An 11,068-nucleotide genomic window follows, 5' to 3' on the forward strand; every position below is an offset into this window, starting at 1 on the left:
TATTTTCAAATTTTTAACGGTGTGAATTTTTTCAATTTTTGTCATTACCAATTCTATACATACTAATACGATATGTGTATGAATATGTATGTCGCCGCACTTTTTAATATTCTAATACCGTCTTCATATAACATACATACACATATTCATACATAACACAGCAATACGACATTTATAAATGTATTAGTCTAAACAAATATACATATGTATGTAACTACACACGACTAAAGGTGCCAGTTGTCCCATAAGAATTTATAAAATGACAACTGTAATTTACTACCTTTTTCAGAAATATCTTACACACTTTTCAATGCTACAGAACCAAAAACATCTTGCTATGTAAATCTCAGCAAATCCACTCCCACCATACGTAATTCTAAAATTTTCATTAACCATAAAAATATGATAAATAAACAGATGGCGAATGAAATCTAAAAAAATGCATTAGCTACTCAAGGCGGAAGCTGGGTAACAGCAGCAGTTGTTGGAAACAACACCCGCTGGGGTTGTTGATGAGCTACGGCCCTACCACTCGAAAACGTGCACTTATAAAGGCATTAGCATTGTGATTCTGGCTCACATGTATCACTTTCTGTCGCCTTTTAAAGCAGATATGGCGCTTCACCCAAACATTGGTTCCAGCTACACTAAAAATAATATTTTTGGCTTTCTCCGTGTTCGGTGTGGTGTCTACATTACTATGAGTATGTACATATGTATGTTGTTCACTTTACGCCATTTACCCGTAATTATGTTCTCGTGCGCTTATCTGCATTTGTTATATTTCTTTGTTTGTTTAGTTGTCTTGTAAAATCAATTCTTTCTTTCGTCTCGTTACTAGTGGCGGTCACTAGTACCAGATGTTAATGCCTTTCAAAAATAGTTTATAAATAAATTTATGTGTTTCAACCTCGGTTATACGACGACTACGTATATCATATTAGTGCAGCAAAGGCATGCCCCCCATGTTCAGAGAAGTACTTGTAGGGAAACAAACCTGGTCGGTGGGATCAGGGACAGGCGAACTGAACTAAATTGAAATCAATTCATGCTAGTCTGAAGATAGACGCATTTGAATGAGACATTACAGCACTTGAAACAAAAACAAAGATATTTTGAGCATAATAAATGAATAAACTGCTAAGTTTTTGACTACTGTCTGCCTGCTAAGAAATTCTAAAAGCGCCAATTGCAATGATAAATTCTCCAATTGCTGTTTTCGAAGAAAGCATGAACAAACAGCAAACGAACTTCAATATGCAACACATAGTAAATCAATTTCATACCACTGCAATTTCCTAACGGGTAAGTAATTTCCATATGTGGTTTATGCTGCGTGCTCCTTTTATTTCTCATAGACACTTCTGTTTGTTGTTCTTTTCCGCTTTTAGTTCTTTGCTGCAGTAGTTTACATTTATAAAGACTTTGATTTTTTATATGCAACCACAGCACATTTTGCAACATATCTTTGATGTACTGTCTAAACATAAAATTATAAATACAAGTTATATTACCTCTTTGAGGTGTATAACATTCAAGGGGAGAATTAGGCCGCAGCCCAGATTATTACTTTAATGGCAATATAGCAGATTGATTTCTGAATAAAGAGGGCACTTGAGTTCCAAGTGTACTGCTCAGCGATATTTTTTGACGTGGCTCAATCATTTGATAATGTATGGCATGATGGACTCTTATATATAATTAATATGACTTTGCTTTGCCAAAAAACAAGTTGTTCATACCATACCAAACTAATAGGCGGCTTCCAGTTAAACTATAGGAGGTTATCTTAGAGGAGCATCCAATTATGCCTGGAATTCCTCAAGGCAGCTTTTTGGGACTATTCCTATGTCTTATTTCCTGCAGACATTCCAACGAGTGCAAGCGCACTAACCTCAACATTCACTGACGACACCGCTAATTTACACCCTGTCAAGAAAGTATCGGAAATATATATGGAAGACATGCAAATTTTTGATTACTTTGAAGGCGATAAAATAAATTTGGATTATGATTGAAAAATTTTCGTTTTAGTTATAAATTCCCGATACTTTCTTGACAGAGTTTATGACAAAGCAAGTACCACAAACACACTAGAAAATAACTAATAAATAAATAAATAATCTGCCAGTGTTTTGATGAGCAAAGTTCTATCTACATATACAAGATTCTAAATAATCAATTTAATATTCAGTTATTTGGACTTAAGTTATATATTTTGGATAGATATGTACATATATGGTTTTTGTATAAGGGGAGTATTGGTATTTATATACTCTCGCAACAAAGTTGCTAAGGAGAGTATTATAGTTTTGTTCAGATAACGGTTGTTTGTAAGTCCTAAAACTAAAAGAGTCAGATATAGGGTTATATATACCAAAGTGATCAGGGTAACGAGTAGAGTTGAAATCCGGATGTCTGTCTGTCCGTCCGTCCGTGCAAGCTGTAACTTGAGTAAAAATTGAGATATCGTCATGAAACTTGGTATATTTATTGGCTCCATAAGAAGGTTAAGTTCGAAGATGGGCAAAATCGGCCCACTTCCACGCGCACAAAATGGCGAAAACCGAAAATCTATAAAGTGTCATAACCAAGCCATAAATAAAGATATTAAAATGAAATTTGGCACAAAGGATCGCATTAGGGAGGGGCATATGTGGACGTAATTTTTTTGGAAAATGGGCGTGGCTCCGCCCCCTACTAAGTTTTTTTGTACATATCTCGGAAACTACTATAGCTATGTCACCCAAGCTCTATGGAGTCGTTTCCTTCAGGCATTTCCATATACAGTTCAAAAATGGAAATCGGAGAAATCGGATAATAACCACGCCCACCTCCCATACAAAGGTTATGCTGAAAATCACTAAAAGTGCGTTAACCGACTAACGAAAAACGTCAGAAACACTAAATTTTACGGAAGAAATTGCAGAAGGAAGCTGCACTCAGGTTTTTTTTTTAAATTGAAAGTGGGCGTGGCGTCGCTCACTCATGGACCAAAAACCATATCTCAGGAACTACGCTACCGATTTCAATGAAATTAGGTATATACTATTTCCTTAACACCCTGATAATATGTACGAAATATGGGTGAAATCGGTTCGTCTTCTTCCAATATAAAGCTATTTTGAATTCCATCTGATGCCTTCTCTGTATAATATATACATTAGGAACCAATGATGTTAGCGGAATAAAACTTTACACAAATACGGTATTTGAAAAATATGTAAATGGCGGATAATGAAATCTCGATTATCACTTTATCATGCGAGAGTATAAAATGTTCGGTGACACCCGAACTTAGCCCTTCGTTACTTGTTATTTTATTAAATTTTGTTTTAGAGAAATATTTTTGGAATAGCTCATTTTTCAATTTTACTATTTTTTATAAAATTAAAAAACAAATAAAGAAATTGTTATTAAAATGAATACGGCTTTCACAAAAGAAGTTCAAACGAACGTAGTTATTTCTAAATGCTTCTGTTATTTTTGTGGTTTTCCTATTTTTTTAAAGAAATGTTATTAAACATTTTTGTTTATAATTACTACAGCTGCGACTGTATTTCAAAAATTTAATTTCGGAAACATCAAAAGTAAAGTTCAAGTGCTGCATTAATATTACATAGGCATATTCTTACATATACTTGTAATATGCTCAAATAGTTTTTTGGCTTCCTACTATAGCAATCTGATTAGCTTGCATGCATTGATTTTATGTGAAAAACATGTGTTACATGTCTATGCATACCTTAAATAATGCTAAATACATATATGTATATGTATTTATAACTTGTAGTATAATGTAATATATGTACATATGTGGATGATTAATATTTGGAAATGAAATAGAAATTGAGGGTATGTATCATTGACTTTCTATTTTCACAGTCGATGAATCAAAGTTCTGATTATTGCCAGCTGTAATAGTTTGTATTCAAGTGTTAGAATTTTACAATAAAATTCAAAGCTGTCGTATTGATTTTCATTTTAACGATGAAACTAATTACTGATGTTTGGTTATAAAGTTTACAACGCTAACGATTGCTCTTACTGCTCTATTGGATGTCCGTAATTGGATGTCAACAAGTAATCGTTGATGTAATGTTGATATTTTTTGAGTAGCACTATATTCGCTAATGCAATCCATTAATTATTCGATGATATTATACGATATATCAGTGATTTTAATACAAAGTTGTATATTGTTTAGTATATTGATACAGTTTAATTTTTAAATATATATCAAAAGTTCGTTTAATTGCAACCTTTTAATTAAAACAAAAACAAAAATGAAAATGAGCTGCAATGTGAAAAATTCCAATAGTTTTAATACGAAATGTCCATGATTTTCATTTAATTATATAAAAACATAGAATGACACTGTAGACACTCAGCTGGGTATAGGATCAAAATAATTTTTTTGAGAGATTGAGTCATAAGAAATGTATAGAAGAAGTTAAATGGAAAATTTGAAATGTTTTCTCTCAAATTTCGAATTGGCCTTATTGAAAACATCACATTTTTCGTATTACAGGGATGTATTCTATTATTCTTAAAGACATACATATGAAATTCAGTATGAATGAATAAATTTTGTAGTTTTTTTCTATCCATTTCAAAAGATGCATATTTAACATTAAATATAGCTTATCAAAATATTGACACAAAAAAAAAAAATAATGCTAAAGCTTAAAATGGGCATAATTTATATCAAAAAAGTTTACGTACACTAACACCCGTCTCATCTTGTACGTGCAGGGTTTTTATGAAATTAAAAATAACTCCATAGGTCCCGCAGTCACCATACAGTAATCCTTTTCAAAATATCTGGAACATTTTGGAAAATCGTATTCGAAAATATCGAATTTCATCAAAATAAGGCCAAAAAGGTGGATCATGGACTTAGTGGGTCAAAATATCCGGAAATAATACTAGAAATGGAGTGGGGAGCATACATCAATGTCTAGGGACAATAACAGCAACAAATTGTAGGCCAAAAACCGCTAAAACTATTGTAATTACTTTTGATTTATATAAATAATCATTAGTGCACGTAAACTTTTTTGATATAAATTATGCCCATTTTAAGCTTTAGCATTAATTTTTTTTATTTGTGTAAAAAACAATATTTTGATAAGCTAAATTTAATGTTAAACATGCATCTTTTGAAATGGATAGAAAAAAACTACAAAATTTATTCATTTTATAACAAATAAACGTGCCGTAATTTAATAGAAGTAGGTGTATGTAAACTTTATTGGTCCACTGTATTTATTTTATAAAACGATATTTTTGATGTTCTGGATAAATCACTTCAAATCTATGGTTGCTTTTGAAGTGATGACTTTTCCACCTTGCTAATTTACATTTTTATTCAAATCTTTAATTTGAACCATGAAATTCTTAAATATTAAAAGCTTACATTAGAACATTTATAATTGTGGTTATTCTGCGAAAAGTAAGTTTGAAGTTAAAATTTTTTTTTGAAAACAAATAAACGTATGTGCTCCCTAAATACTTTGTCATCGGTTACGTAAAATGAAAAGAAGATAAATAGAAATTAACAAGAAAACTGGTTTGTTTACATTTTCGACGCACGCAGTTCCCATACCATATAACCATACCTATCAACATACAACCAGTGCAAAGTTTACTCCGGTCTCCGCTAGTGTGTAAAATCACGGAAAATACAAAAAATGTGTTTGGACTTTTAAGCGCTTCTTTTGAAAGTTTAAGTTGTAGACGTGAACATAAATAAAGCAGACAGAACTAGCAAGAAAACAAAAAGTTGAAAACGAGAAATATTTGTTTGTTTACTTTACACTGCATGCCAGTTCATTCACATTCACTGTTTGGATAGTACGTCTCAGGTATGGTTGTTTATACCAAAAATGATTCTTAAGAAAACATTGATTGATTTAGAACACGATATAGAATTTAAAATCTGTCAATTGTTGCCTCCGGTCTATTAATCCTTTGTTAATTACATACAAAAGTCTGACTTTTAGAACGAAAGAGAAACAAAAAAATTTATATAGTAAATTAAATATAAGAGAGAATGTGGTAATTCTATCCAATCATATGTAATATATAATATTGACATTGAATAAAGAGCAAACACGCGGAAGGGAAATATTTTCCAACCTAATATATAACCTCTTTTCGTCTCCTTATTTCGTTATGATAGTCTATTTGTTTATTTGACTCGTCCCACTTTAAGTTTAGAGACACAACAAAAAAAAACAATTAGAGAAATGTTTAATTGCATTAATTTATGGTCTCGCTAGAAACATACAGTGTCTTTCCCACGTATTAATTACCATTTAATTTTTTCAGGAGTGTTGAAAAAGGGTTGACCAGCGATGAAGCAGCCGAATAGTTTACATATACATACATATGTATGTCGTCAACCAACCGTCGAAATAGAGTCTTTTATTGATTACAATTTAGTACATCTTTTTAAGCAAGGAAACAAAAAAAGTGAGGGTGGCCACATCTGGGCTGTACGTTGGCTGCGGAAACAATGGGATGCCGGCCTTGGTTCATGTTCAAATTTTCTTGGCACACTTGGCACAGTGCTCCGTCACAATGTCATGAACCACAGTCGCACATTGTTGGTGTTTGCCGAGGTCGCAGGTCTTCCCGCACGGTTTTCATCAGCGACCTCTTCCCGGCCCAACAAAAACGCCTGATGCCACCGATTCACACCACTTCTTTCTTAAGAAACTTCTGGGTAAGCCTGCTTGATCATATCAAATGTCTCTGTCGCAGATTTACCGAGTTTCACACAGAATTTAAACGCGAAACTCTGCTCTAACGAACGCTGCATTTTCGGCTTGCACAACTCACAGAAACACGTCGCGCGAAAGTGTTTGTACTGACTCTCCAGGTGCTCGGAGACAACTGACCAGGCGCTCATTCATTAGCTAGGAACGCCCTATACCGAATACTGTTGGTGCGCGCACGCTCCCAAGTACAGTCGCGGTGGAAGAAAATCAGTCCTATTACTTCCCGGATAAACCCTGGAGTGTGTATTGTTTTAACAGCGATTCCAACAAATCGGCAGCTTCTTGGGGAGAAAATGTCGCAAAATTTTAGAATGATATCTCAAAAACTGAGGGGTATACGCCACCATATACATACAGACAGACATGGTTAAACTTATTATTCTAGCTGTTCCACACTTCGTGGCAAACTGTATATCTCGATTCAGGGTATAATAATAACACATATACAGACAATTGTTGCAATTCTATCCAATCATAATGCAGCGCACAATGCTAGTTGGCCACAGTCATCATAATTTAGTGCTTTGCTGGATGAAAAAATATATTTGTTGGGATCAATTGATGAGGGCAGTGATGTGCCTGCAACTGCTACGTCAACTAATTTATCGTTATAAAAACTTGGATGCAGCAAAGTTGCAGGAAGAATTCTGAGTAATGAAAGAGTCAACAATTAACTTCAATTTGCTGTCTATGTATGTTTGAATTTTAATGTGTATGGAAGAATTTAAATATACACTGGCCAAAAAAAGTATTCGACATATGCATATTTTTAAAATATTCCATAATATAAAGAAAAAAAACCCGATTAACAGTGTTTTTGAAAGCAATAATTTATTTATTTTGTAAATTGATGAGTTTTATGATAATAAAAATTACAAAACTAAACAAAAAAGCAGAAAAACTTAATTACTCCAAAAATAAAAGCAAAAAAAATATTCGACAATTCATGTAAAATCCAAGTTTGAAAACAAAAAATTACTTTTTAATACCGCGTAGCTCTTCCTTTACTTCGGACTACTTCTTTTAAACGTCTTGGTATTGATTCGACCAACTTTCTTGTTATGGATGGGTCTATATTGTACCACTCTTCCATTAGTATCTGTTCCATTTGGGTTTTGTTCGTAAAATGGCGCTGCCTCAGCCTTCTTTCTAAATGATCCCATAGATGCTCTATGGGATTTAAATCTGGACTTTGAGCAAGAGTTTTAATTACTCCAGGGCAATTGTATAAAAGCCAAAGCTTTGTATTTAGTGCGGAATGCTTTGGGTCGTTATCTTGGTAAAACTGAAAAGTCGCTCCGATTCCGAGATTTTCTGCACTAGTTCGTAAGTTTCTCTTCAAAATGTCAATGTATTGCATGTGGTCCATGATTTGGCGAATTGGCTCCATATTTCCAACTCCTGCTGCCGACATACACCCCCAAATCATAATGCCTCCACCTCCGTGTTTCACAGTTGCCACAGTATTTCGTTCTTTCAATTCTGTATTGGGTTTCCTGTACACAATTACTTTAACATCACATCCACAAAGATTGAATTTGCTCTCATCTGCAAATATCACCGTATTCCAAAATTCAGCGGGCTTGTTTATGTACGTTTTTGCAAACCTTAATCTTCCCAATCTATTTTTTTTAGAGATATATGGCTTTTTGCGCGCAACTCTTCCTCTGTAGTCATTAATTTTCAAATAATTGCGAATGGTTTGGGGTGTCACATCTATATTTAGGTTTTCTTGAACAGTTTTGGAGAGAACCGTGGCACTTGTTTTTGGTTCTTTCTTGACCTGGCGAACCAACCAACGTTCGTCTGCTTTAGTTAAGGCTTTTGGGCGACCACACCTTGGATGATTTTCAACCGACTTTTTATCTTTCCATGTTTTTATAATATAATGGACAGTTGTTCGCGGCCTATCAACTAGTTCGGCTATTTTAGTTTCAGTTAATCCACTTTTAAAATGTATAACGATCAGATTTTTGATTTCCTCAGACACTTCTTTTTTTTTGCGACCAATGTTTACCATTTCACTTATTTACTTTAAATACCGCTTCTAAATTGAATGCTGCATAACAATGTTAAAGAAAATATTCAAACCGATCGTAACTTTCACCGTTAATCATTGGACTTCGCTCTTCTGCGTAATTGTCGAATATTTTTTTTGTTTTCATTTTCAGGATAATTTAGTTTTGGTGCGTTTTTGTTTAATTTTGTGTTGTGATTATCACAAAACTCATCAACTTACAGACTATTTAAATGTTTGTTTTAAAAACACTGTATTTTGGTTCTCTATGTGTTTATATTAAGAAATATTTCAAAAATAAATAAAAAAATACATATGTCGAATACTTTCTTTGGCCAGTGTATACATCTACTGCAACTACTTTATTATAAATTTTTACTCAAGCCTCCTTAGTTCAACAGAAAGTTCAAGTAAACGATAAGAATTGCTCAAATAATACATGACCATTCTATGCTTAACATGATTCATCTAAAATTCTGGTACAATATATGACTGCAAGTGGAGAGAGAGATATGTATATACACACGTATCTTGTACTGGAAAAATAAATTATTGCTGCGTTCAACTTGTGTGCATATATAATTAGTTGACCACAGTTAATTTATTGTTTTTGTAGTTGTTGCAAGTTGAAAAATTAGCAGCATTAGGAGCTTGCCACACGCTTTCAGCAAACCTCTAGTTGTTGAGTCAGCTTGAACTTTAACACGGTCACTGTGGTTGCTTTCGGAATGAAACGCTCATAAGCCGAACTGTTTGGAGCACACTGCTCAGTTTTGCTTCTCTTGCTGACTTTTGTGAGTTAGATTGTAGACCATCCTCTCCATCTTCACCTCTATAACACTTTCGTTAATCGTCGTTGATGTTTCTTTGTGAGCCGCTGACATAATTTCATATTGTTTTATACATTCCAACGGAATGCGTTGTCACATCTTTGGTGTGAGGTCATTTTAACGGCTTATATATTTAAGCATCTGAGCATCGGATGACAGTCTTGTTTGTGAAGACAAGCGTGCGTATACTTTTGTCTTCAGACCAAGCAAAATGGATGCGCAATGGTAAGATTAGCTGTGATTACTCACGTTTTTTTTGAAATTTGAATTTCAACTTTCGCCATGACTTCCGAGAAATTTATTCAGGAAAATACGAGAGTTTGGGGTAGTATTGACCCGGTTTTATCTATGTATTTTTGCCAGTAACACATACAATTTACCTGTCAGATACTAAGAAAATGCTTCCTGTTGTTTCCTGTTGTGTTATAGAGGAAACTAACATACCAAATTTTGTTGAAAATGGTCGAGAAGGTCCTGAGATATATGATTTTACCTAAAATTGGGCGGTGCTACGCCCATTGCCCAATTTTCACTCTGGCTGGAATAAAGCCTATCATATCATCTCGGGTGTATAACTTTATGTCCCTCTCGTATTTAGTTATTGATTTATTGCACTTTTAGTAGTTTTTAATAGTACCCTTATGTGGGATTAGACGGGGTTATCTTCCGATTTTGTCCTCTTTTATATTGTAGATAGGGATTCTTATAGGATTTTTCTTGAGTAAATTTGGCTATTGCAGATTAAGTGCTGTAGGAAGATCTACATTAAATCTATTAGAGGGAGATGCCACGCTCACTTTTCCAAATTTTTTGCACACAGGCAAACACAAAACTATAATTACTTTTATGATTGCCTTCTATCCAGAACAGCGTATATTACGTTTGACACAAAGGAAACGTCGGATACCGTATAAAGTATATATACAAGGTGCGTTCCAAAGTAAACAGGACTTTTTGAATCTAGCACCCCTGGTGGCGACATCTATATGTCGACTGGTGCGTTAGAATCTGCTCTTTATCGATTGTCCAGTGAAAATTTCATGACATTTCATTGATTAGAAGTGAAGTTATTGCGTTTTAAGTATCAGTGTGAGCTTCGAATAAAGAGCCAGCATTAAATTTTGTTTTAAAACTGGTAAAAATTTTCCTGAAACGTTTCAATTGATGAAAAAAGTTTATGACGATGATTGCCTATCCCGTAGCAGAGTGCACGAGTGGTTTCAACGTTTTCAAAGTGGTCGGAGGACATAAATGACGATCAACATGTGGGCCAATCAAAATCCGTGATTACCGGAAATTCCATCAAAACTGTGCGAGAATTCATCAAAAATCAGCCGAAATCATTATTGAAATTCATGGAAATGGAATTGAACATCTCCCAAACATCGATTTATCGCAATTTGACCGAACATTTCGGCTTACGAAAGGTGTGTGCA

The sequence above is a fragment of the Bactrocera neohumeralis genome, chromosome 5 (assembly GCF_024586455.1).
Source record: "Bactrocera neohumeralis isolate Rockhampton chromosome 5, APGP_CSIRO_Bneo_wtdbg2-racon-allhic-juicebox.fasta_v2, whole genome shotgun sequence".
Taxonomy (NCBI): domain Eukaryota; kingdom Metazoa; phylum Arthropoda; class Insecta; order Diptera; family Tephritidae; genus Bactrocera; species Bactrocera neohumeralis.